Genomic DNA, 10,857 nt, shown 5'->3' with positions numbered 1-10,857 from the left:
CCAGGAACTGCACACCACCGAATGGGGAAATCCTTCCTTCAGACCAGTGGGCAGTGATGCAGGATCAGCTGCTTCAAACACGAGCACCCACGCACCCATTGCCAAGCACCTGCTCGGTTCGGGACTGGCCAGCATCGAAGCTCGAGCAGTGCAGCAGCTGCAGCAGGGGTGGCAAGCAGAGGACGCAGCACAGCCACCAAAACGCTCCCCGCAGGTCGCTGCTCTGCTTTCCTTCCAGCCTCCTTCCACTTGTTCCCTTCGTGCATTGTGCGGAGTGAGCCGCGTGCTCCAGCTTTCTCCTTTAATTGCCATGGAAATTTGATAATTTCATCCTAAAGGAGAGCTGAGGAAAACTCAGGAAGAGCTCCGATTACTGAAAACTGGAAAAAATTAATCTTGATTAAAGCACTTCCCCCATGAAAGTAAGGACCTCCTGAACTTTGCAAAGAGCTGATTACTCAGAAGCTGCTCTTCGGGCAGCATCCAACTGTACTGGTGCTACGGCTCGTCCAGCGACGCGTACGGAAGAGTCCAACCTCCACAAGGCAAAAAGCACTAAGTCTGTAAAGGTGCAATTTAGGGCGATATTGGCAAGAACTTGCTTCAGTTCCCTTCTTACTCGAGGTGCCAAAATACGCGTGTTACCCTCCCAAGCCACAGCGGCTGTGAAATGCCTTCCGGCTGCCAGCACCCATACAATTTCTCACATGAAAAAATAAGACTTGAGCATCAAAGATTTTTGGCCCGCACAAAAAGAAGGAGCAGAAGAGGGAGCAGACCCTGCTCCTTTGGCTTTTCTAAGGCAAGGGTGCAGAAGTCACTTTCAAAAGCTCGGTGTAGCAGGGACTTCGGCAGGGTCTGGCAGGTTGATTCCCTCTGAGACAAGAGAGGACTCAGATGGGAAATGCTATGAGGCTTGTTCATAGGCATTTAAGCACACCTGGACTTTACATTTAAGACCGAACTGGGTATTTTATTTTATTTTATTTTATTTTATTTTATTTTATTTTATTTTATTTTATTTTATTTTATTTTATTTTATTCATTTCATTTCATTTCATTTCATCATTTCATTTCATCATCTCATTTCATTTTATTAAATGTGAGGATTTTATTTTATTTTATTGAACGCGGGGATGTGCCTTCCCCATCCCCACTCACTCAGCCCTACACATGCTTACAATTACCCGCAGACGCAGATGTAAATGCAGATTTTGCGGTTACAATTTGTACCCCCCCCAGAAATTGTCCTTTTGAAGAGTTGTCTCCGAATTTCTCCGGGCTTTCAGCACTGTATTTATTTAGCAATCGACTCGCCGCCGAAGAGAGCGAGCGCTACCCTTGCTCTGCGTCCCCTTCAGCGGGGAAGAGCTGCAGGGTGATTATGCAGAAACGTGCCGGATTTGCTCGGAGGGAGCCGGGCTGGAGCAGGCGCCAGGAGACCACTTCCATCACCGGGACCGCCCCGTGGGTGATGCTGGTCTGCCTGGGATGGGCTTTGGCCACGAGGCAGGGTGCGGATGTGCCACCGGCTCTCGGTCTCCCCAAGGCCACCAGTCCCGCACCAACCCCAAAGGCAGGGACGTCTGCTTTTGTGGGGGTTAGAGGTGTTTCTCTGAGTGCTTCCAAATGGAGACAGTGAGACAAAAGACACTGCAGGAGGCCTGCAAGGATCACATTTATTTAGCAGCAAATCCTCGTCATTTCTGTTCAAAGCAGGGTATTTTATTATTTTTTTTTTTGCATTCTTTCCTAAGAGCCTCAGTGATGGTTTAAGATGTAACAAGCGGGATTTTGTTGCTTCACTCATCGCGGAAAGGGTTCTGATTTTCACTTCAAATCTGCAATATCCGTTTTTTATTACAGGTTGCTTGGTACCGCTTTCAAAACCCCGTGTGATGCGGACAAAACCCCAGCAGCAAACCCCGCAAAGCTCCCACCAAAACGGCCCCGTCAGCCAGGGCTGCTCAAATTCTGCCAAATCCCTGCTACAGAAAAAGGAAATAACTGAAAAAGTGAGAGATTAGCCCAAGGAGGCGTTGGTCCAGGGTGGGAAACGCTGCACATGCTCTTGGCAGCTCTCCGTACCAGCTCACGCTCCTGGCAGCCCCTCCTCAGGCGACTCAGTGCTATTTTATCCAAAATTTGACTTTTTGACTTGGCTCCTATTAAACAGGCGTCAAAAAGACAAGATAAAACCCAACGGCTGCCTACCCGATGCGATTCCTGTTGTACCTCCTCGTTCAGCTCCGCATCTCGCAGCGCCACGGGCCGGGCTGTTCGCCCATGGGAGCTTTTTCGGTGAGCATGGAGGAACAGAGAGACCCAAAAGAGCACCCTTGGGTGCTGCTGCCGGGGCTGGGCGATGGGCAAAGCCGCTGCCCCCAGGTTGGGCTGGGAGGTCTGAGTGAGGACACAGCTCGTGGTGTTCGTGCTCACCAAAACTGAGCAGAAAATGGGAAATGCTACTCAGGAAAGTGCTGGAAAATAATGTTGAAGTGTTGATGGAAAGCCTTGCTGGAATCTCAGCATCTGAAAGTGTTGAGCTGGTCGAAAGCGTGGGCCGAGCCCCCGCTGGCAGAGGTTTAGTGGGAAAAGCTGCTGGCTGGAGACGGGCAGCCCTGCCAGACGTCAGTCTGACGCTGTTAGATAGCAGGGGGAAATAAAAAAAAAACACAGAACAACACTCTTTAGCAGTTACACTGCCCCCAAAGAGTCACACTTTCCTTGTCAATCACAAAATATTTGCGTTCGAAAGGGTTTGCACAGGGACTGATCCTGTGTCCTGGCAGCCAGGGCAGGTTCAGCTCCCCGCTTGAATCCTTCCTTTGCCAGCACCAGCCTGATACAGGCCTTGAGGTACTTTTAGCTTCTTGTTAAACGAAGCAATGAAAACAGAAGGAAGCAAAAATCCCTGGGCCACATCCCCAGGCTGAAATCATACCCGCCATGTGTGGCCAGCAGATTTTGCAGATTTCCTTGCTCCAGAGACGCAATAGCAGGAGTCTTCACGGTCCCGTGTGCAGCATTTTGCTGTGCACCACCCGAGGGGGTGCCAGCAGGCTGTGCCCTGCTGAATGCGGGTGCACGTCTGTGTCTGTGCCCACACTCAAAGCCCCTGTTGGATAAAGACCCCACGCAGCAAAACGCGATAGCTGACAAGTCATCTCCTGCGGCATCAGGTCTCCTTGCATGCAGTTTGATAGGTATAAGGGTGGGTTTTAGCACCTTGTGGGACAAGGGGGGGCTGAAAGAGCTTGCGGGGAGGAGATGTGTCTGCATGGGAAGGCTGGGACCTCCTACAACCCCTGCGTAGGGTCTCTGTACCTTCCAACCATCCCTTCCAACATATTTTCCCCCTACTTACCATGCATCTCAAACTCATGGCCAAGTCCATCCCCTTTCGCTCCCATGACGTTGCTTGTGGTCCACACCGAGGTCCTCAGAGGAGGCTCGAGGTGTCCCCTCCCACGGGGCAGCCCCTCCTGTCCGACCACGTCCCCGTGTGCCGGGGGCTCCGTCGGTCCCACGGCACCGCAGGAGGACATCTCCGAGGGGCCGGTGCTCGCAGCCGCGGCCGCATCCCCTGGACCTCATTATTTCATTGACAGCAGTCAATATCTCCCCGCATAGGAATGTATTTACTTATAGGCACATAAGTAATTCATTTATAAAATTGAATTATCTGACTAGGGAGATTGTGTGTTTTGATTGTGTAGCAGTACTTCTGAAACCGACTTAAAATTGATAAAAGCCAGATGGAAAGCGGAAACAGTCCATTTCATGACTCTTTAAACGTTTAAGTTGGTTAACCCTTGTACTGCACAATTTCTGAAGCTGTGGTGTAGTGTGGAAGCAATTTGTTGGTGAGTTCTCAGGATGCAAAGTGGGCTGTAAGTGCTCGCCGGCTTGGGTGCCGAGGGGAAAAACGAGCCCGTGGCCTCCGGCGGCAAGGGCTCTTGTGGGAAAAACTGCTCAGGAGCAGGACGTGGCACCCTGGATAGCGCTGCAGCCGAGGAATTTCTGAGAGAAGGGGCAAAATGCCGCCGGGGGAAGGCTCCCGAGCAGTGACGGCGGGGGTGAGCAGGGACACGGCAGAGCCAGCGCGCTCCCTGCACCGCGCTCCCCCTCGCCCCTGGCCTTTTTTTTTTTTTTTGAGTCTGCTCTTCCCCAGGGCCATGCGGTGCTAAATTTCCATTACTTCTCAAATTGCCCAAACCTGTCCAAAATACATGCTGGTGGTATTAAAAAAACGGCGTCGGATTCCCTTAATAATTGAGGGAGAATCTGACCCGAGCGGCCCATGTCTGGTGTCTGCAGCTAGCGGGAGGGACGCCGGTGCTGGGAACATCTGCATCGCATCCCGCCCTGCCCCAGCCCCGTCTCTGTTAGCAATATCCCCACAGGTGCTGGGCTTGGTGGTGTCCTCGCTGCTTGCCGCCCCGCCACAGACACGCCAGAGCTCTTCCCTCCGTGAGAAGCCTCTTTAATGAGATTGCCTTTAATTGGTTTACAGTTCTGCTTCTGCCGCGCTCACAGATTGCAAGAACGAAAGCGGGCCAGACCAAAATACTTCACGATCTTGGTTTCCATCTAGTTAATATTTTCCAAGCTGGTTTCCTGTTTTCCTGTTGCCAAAAACACGTATCGGCAAAGTGTAAAATAACTCACATAGCAGAGATCTGAAACAACCGCTTCTGCTCAGAAAAGCCCTGGCCCTTTCTTTATCAGCGGCCCGTGGTGCGAGCCTTGCTCTCCGCAGATGGATTCGTATCACCACCTCAGAGCTGCAGGGACGAGGCTGCGGTTTTGGGGCCATAATTCAAATACTGGGGTCTGTTTCGCTCCGAGAAATGATATTTTTTCGGATGCCGGCAAAAGGTGGGTGTTCTGTTCTCATCAGTCCAAAATATTTCATTGTCGGGCAAAAATAACAGCGAAGCTGTTCTAGGGCAGCCGGGGGATCTGTGATTGGAAAATTTCACTCTGTCTAGGGTTACTCCTTTCAGGGCTCAAGTCAGTCAAAAAAAAAAAGAGAAAAAAAAAAAAAGAAAAAAGAAATGTGGTATTGTGAAAGGCCATGAAAGGAAAAACCTTTTTAGCGGGGCATAGAGCCAAGGCAAGTGAGCAGGCTCTGAATCCTGCACATCCTGACAATTTTCTCTCTACTTAAGCTATTAAGCTGCCTGTGCCCTGGCCGTTTCTGCTCCGCAGCTCCGGAGATGCAAATGTGCGAGTTCAGAGCTGGAGGTCCCGCGCTGCAGGGCTGATGGTTGAGCCCCGGAGGGGATCCGAGCAATTCCGGCATCCGAATCCCGCAGGAAAATCCCAGGGGCTGCTTTAGAAAATTATCTGCCTGTGCCCTTGCCACCGTCAGGGTGCACGGGGGTGTTGAGTAAATAAATAGCATTGGTAAAATAAATAAATAGTATGCTATATAAACAAATGGTAGAAAGAAATCCTAAAAATTGGGCTGCTTCGTCAGGTGTTTTGATAAATTGCAACATTTTATGTTCCTTTTTTTTTTTTTAATGCAGGAGAAAAATGTAAATTATTCAAACTAACTTGGGAGTGCTCACTTTATGAAACCAGAGCCAGCTTCTGGAAGCAAACACCTAACAGGGAGAGCGTGAATCGTGACAGCGCGTGGCAATAGCGAGTGCTGCCGGCCCAGCGTGGGGCGAGTTCCCGGCTGCCGCCCCGCGCTGCGGGCTCGCGGGGACGCTGATTGACAAGGAAAACAAGAAGAGGAAGCTATACCTTTACAAATCCGTGGCCCTTGTATCGGTTTTCTTTGCGCCGCTCCAATCGAGGTTAAAGCGTTTTTCCAGTCGGCGAGGGCAGGAAGGGAGCGGGCCACGGCGCTTGGAAAATAAAATAAATGCGTTGGGTTAGAAAAGCAAAGCTATCGGAGAGGGGGGCGACGGGGTTTACCGGCAGCAGCCACCTCTGTCGCAGCCTCGAAACGTAATGTAAGGACGGGTGGCTGGTTATGGGCTGATATAACCCAAAACTGAGCGTTGATAGGATTTGATGGACAAGTCGTTTTATCCAAAAGTTGAAGATTAACACCAAAAAAAAAATAACAAAAGTTGCTGCTGCCAGTTCCAGATCAGGCCCTTGGCCACTGACCCGGACACACATTTCCTCCCCTTGTCTTAAATTAAACCAAATAGAGTAAATAGCACCGAATGGGAAATAATGTTTGGGAATGCTTTAATGTACAGAGAGAGGGGCGGTGTAAATCATGCCCTGACCAGGGAGAGGCTCCAGGGAGAGCGGTGCTTTCCGGCGGCGCGATTGAACTCCTGCTCCCATTTACTGTCGTTCTCCTGGTAAATCTGCAGCCCCTTCCACGGGCTCTCCCTGCTTGCAGAGGCACTAAAACACTCCCTTTGGAAATCACGGCAGCCGGGAACATTTTTTTCCCTGTGATTTTTTATAATATGTTAAAAAAAAAAAGATTTAATAATAGTATCCTATTATCCTAATATATCCTATATATTATCCTAGTATCCTATATAATAGTATCCTACTACTGACTGATTTATAAAACGTAAATAAATTTTAACCTGAATAAAACAGGCCTGGGTATTCAACAGCTCTCAGAGGTAAACATTTTGCATCCATGCTTCAGGAATATTAATGAATTTTCTGTATTTCCCATAAAACATTTCAGCACAGGACCTGTTAACTCCAGGACAGAAGCCTATCTGGGGGGGTGCAGCAATTGCCTCAGCCTCGTAAATGCCTGACCCTGGATAAAGGCAACGAGCCGCACACAGCCCCCAGTCCGGCCTTACTGCCTGCCCCAGGAAAGCTTTTCTTCCCCTGCAGGCCTGCAGGCGAGCAATGGAAATGGCACTACCGAGAATGGCTTTGTTTGAATTTAAACCTCGCAGGTCTGCTTATTAAGGCACTTCGTCTCAGGCATATGAGATAATTTCTTTACAGGGGAAAAAAAAAAAAAAAAAAAAAAAAGGGAAAATTAATTTCCTTCCTTCAGCTTGAGTTTCGGAGGAAATTCCACGTTATCACTCCAGAGAGCACCCGCAAAAGAAAACAGGGAGGAAGCAGAGAGAGGAGCAACCTTTCCCCCCCGTCGTGGCTGGGCGATGGGGATCGGCTCCGCAGGACCCCGGCCAGGAGGGCCCCGGGGTGCGGGGGGCTGCAGCCAGCAGGGTGGGGGCTGTAGGGACCTCAGGAATGGCACTGACTGCTCAAACGCCGGCATTTCACCCTGTACAAGTTGCTTGGCTCAGCCTCGTTTAGACACATGGATTTTAGCTCAGTGCTGGCCAGGTTTTGGTGTCTCTTCATGTCCTTTTTTTAGCGTTTTGTTGCCACCTCAGTGTTTGCCTGGGTTTGCTTGTTGTTGCCAGCCCGTTGCAGGCTTTTATAGACCTTTTTAAATTTATTTTCATGGGTTCATACTCATAAAAAAGGCAAAACGGAAAACAAGGGTGGGGAGGGAGGGAACAGCTCCCGATGCTTTTGGCCATGAGGTATTTGGTCCTCGTGTCTGAGGAGAACGTGGGGGGGGACGGGCTCAGTGCAACCCCTGCTGCAAGTCAGATGAGAAGTGGGATGCCTGCTGGCATTTCTGAGAGGATTTTCAGCAAAGCACAGCCGTAATTCCAGCTGACATCCAGCCCTCCCTGTCTTTCAGCCCTCATGCCCTCGTCCAGGAGAGCAGGACCTGGGTGCTGACATCCAGCATCAAGCAGTGGTGGGAAGAGGTCTCTGAAGATGAAGGAGCTGGTACTGGGGGCACCCCGTTATTGACCCTTCAGAGCAGTTTTTGCTCAGGCCCTGGTGCCAAGTGGAGGAGCTGGAGCTACTTTTCGGGAGGCAGCTCCTGCAGGAAGGCTCCTGGAGTGGTTGGTGGCAGTGGGAGCCTGGTGCCCAGAGCCGGGTCACGTTTCCAGGAGTTTCTCCCGAGGAAGCAAATTGCACGTGACAAGTATTCAGTTACAGTTTATAGCCAAGAAAAAAAAAATACAAAATAAACATCTACTCTGCATGAAGGGCTCTCTTCAAGTCTTGGGAACTGCAAATTGGGCGGGATGATTAGCACGGGCTTCCTGGTGCCGCTCACTGTGGCTGAGCCCGGCCGCGTGGGACCCGCTGTCCCCCCTGGTCGCCGTGCCGTGGTGCTGTGGGTCCCCTCCGTGCTCCTCGGCAGCAGCTTGGGAGCCAGGGCCCTCGGCGAGGACGGAGGAATCGCTAATCCGCCCTCATCTGGGGACGCCGGCTCGGAGTGTTATATCATTTGTTATTAATAACATCCACGGTCCGCACCGAGAGCGCGGCCCATTTCATGCAGCCGACTGTTTGGGCATCGTGTGCCACAGGCCATATGGGCCTCGTTTGAAAGCCCTCCAAATCGCAGGGGTCCATGTGCAACTGATAAAGGCCAATTTGGGGGGGGCCGGGGGGGGGGGGACCGCTCTCCAGACAAATCCGAGAAGGACGCCCTATATGTTTTCTAAGTGCTAAACTCAAGGGAAATTACTTCATCAAAACCCGATCCAGACCACAGTAATGAAGACTGTGATGTAGCCAGTGTTCGACCATGTTGACTTTACAGTACTGGAATTAATCCATCTGCATTGCAGCTCGGTGAAATCACTTCCAGCCCGTAGCGGCTCCGGGGCTGACTTCATCCTTGCAGACCCAGATGCAGAGCCCTCGGAGCCGGGGGAATTACCGGCACGACCGAAGCGCTGCTCGCGGCGCGGTGACAGCTGTCTGTCTCCGTCGGGGGAGATGCCCCATTGCTCTGAGGGATGATCGCAGCCCCGTGTGGCTGCCGTCGCCGTGCTTTACCTCCCCGTGTGGCTGGAGGCAGGCGGGTTTGCTGCTTTCCTCTTCCTCAATGGGATTATTCAATTTGCCCCCCCACTTAAACACCCGCGGTAATCTTACCGTGAACTGTGAATCCATCCCGATGCTATCTGCTGTATTGAGTGCTTCCTCAGCAAGGTGCTTTCCCCTGCTGCGGCAGTCCCTGAGACTGCTTTTAAATAGGGAAATGACCGAAATGTTCGTGCTCCGTGGCGCTGCAGAGGACCACGTGCGCCCTGTGATGCCCGGCTGCAGCGCCCACCCCGCGCTCGCTGAGCCGCAGCCAGCAGCAGTGGGTTCGGCTCCGCACCCTGCAGCCCGCTGCCCAGCCCTGGGGGTTTCCCTTCCCTTCACCCCATACGTTTCTATCCACGTTTTTCCAGTATGAAAGCAAACAGGCCGTTTTCTTGGTAGTGGCGGCGTAGCACAAATGCTTTCGCTTTCTGTGAAAACGGGGGGCTTCCACGAAGCGAAAAATGCTGCAGAAACCACAGAAATCCCGATCTTGATAGGGTTCCTGCAATCAAATGAGGAGGAAACCCTGAGGACAGACTCTGACTTTGGGGCAGGTGGTTACAAAGCCGGGACCCTGGGGATGCCCGGCGCAGGTTTCTGCCGAAGGCACGCAAGCCTTCCTGTAAGCACAACGCACTGCTCATTGAGAAAGTCTGTACAGAGCAGGGAAATTAAAGCAAATTCGTCGATTCTCAGCTTTCTGAGGAGCTCCCTGTTCAATCTATCGGCAAAGGCAGCGTTTAAAACATGTTTAAGGGAAATTACCAAAAAAGAGACAGCTCGGACAATGCCGTGGACATAAGGCACTGCAGGTGGTGGGTGCACGAGGAGGGAACACAACCTCTGGAAATCGGCCTAAAGGAGACAGTTTTTAGGAAAAGTGTAAAATGTGAGTGTATCCTAAAGCATTTCTCAACCCTTGTATTCTTGCCGGGCTTTTTACAGTCTTACCTAACCCCTGTCATGTAATTTAATTAAGTTTGTTTAATTTATTTTTCAAAAAAATGCATGTGGGACTAGTAAACCTAATTAAAAAGAAACATTGTTAAGCAGGCTGATACAGCTATAATTTGATTTAAAATACTGGATGATACCAACATTATAAATGTAAACTGATATGCCTTTTTTTTAAAAAAAAAAAAAAAAGAATCTAAATAGAATTTAAAAATCCTTCTTCGTTTGGAGCAGGCTTTATGGGCTGGGGTTAATTGCGAAGGCTTTCTTCCTCCCGTTCGGTTGCTGCAGGGCTTTTTGCGAGGGGGATAAGAAGTATTTCCTACCCAAACAAATCACTACCGGCTCTGCGTACGAGCCAGGTTTTGATGCCTGCCTTCTCCTCATGCAAAATCCCGCCTGCCCAGAAAGCCTGGCCAAAGCCCCCAGGGATTTCAAAGGTCGGGGACACTGCGGATAGTTTAGGTTTGCTTCCGGACTCATCCCCTGGATTCCAGAGGGAAAGCTTCCACCTGGCGCGAGGCAGGGAGCAGGTTTCCTCAGGCCCTGCTTGTAAGGCTGTCGTGAACACGCTGCGTGCCGCGCAGCGTGATACAACCCACAGCACTACATGACGTGCCAGGACCTTGGGCTCACCTGCTTTCCTCACGCTCCTGGCTCCCTAAATCCAAACAAGCCCGGCTCAGAGCTCAGCGGCCCCAGAAGCGATGCTGAATTCGGGGGGGTTCCTCCCTCGGTTTGTGTGCCGCAGCCCCGAGGGGCTGGGTGTCCTGCCCAAACCCTAACCCCTGCCCCCAAACCCTTCCCAAATCTCACTGCTGGGTCGGGTCGGGCAGCAGCCAGAGATTTCACACTGGAAGAGAGAAAATAAGGCAGCTTTCCTCCGGCTGCCGAAACCCTCGTCCTCAGGCCGGAGTCTGAATGACGCCGGCTTCGTGCCAGCCACAGGCAAGTGCTGCCCAGGAGCCGTACGCAGAACTATTTTAGAGTTGAATATGGGAGCTAAAAGCCTGTTTGTTTGGGGTTTTCCCCCAGCAACTA

General features: G+C 51.2%; 2 long non-coding RNA genes across 2 annotated transcripts; one reads left to right on the top strand and one right to left on the bottom strand.

Moving 5' to 3' along the window:
• Positions 1–1,084: 1,084 nt before the first annotated feature.
• Positions 1,085–9,894, bottom strand: LOC125184943 (uncharacterized). Its single transcript, XR_007169634.2, has 3 exons — positions 8,929–9,894; positions 5,761–5,864; positions 1,085–4,628 (listed from the first exon to the last, which is right to left on the bottom strand). It is a non-coding gene; the product is annotated as an uncharacterized lncRNA (long non-coding RNA).
• LOC136791833 (uncharacterized) lies at positions 4,642–5,771 on the top strand. The gene is made up of 2 exons (XR_010834680.1): positions 4,642–4,881; positions 5,538–5,771. It is a non-coding gene; the product is annotated as an uncharacterized lncRNA (long non-coding RNA).
• Positions 9,895–10,857: the final 963 nt, after the last annotated feature.

The sequence above is a fragment of the Anser cygnoides genome, chromosome 13, assembly GCF_040182565.1.
Source record: "Anser cygnoides isolate HZ-2024a breed goose chromosome 13, Taihu_goose_T2T_genome, whole genome shotgun sequence".
NCBI classification, from domain to species: Eukaryota; Metazoa; Chordata; class Aves; order Anseriformes; family Anatidae; genus Anser; species Anser cygnoides.
Note: the sequence above shows the minus strand (reverse complement) of the source record. Positions and strands in the feature narration are given on the sequence as shown.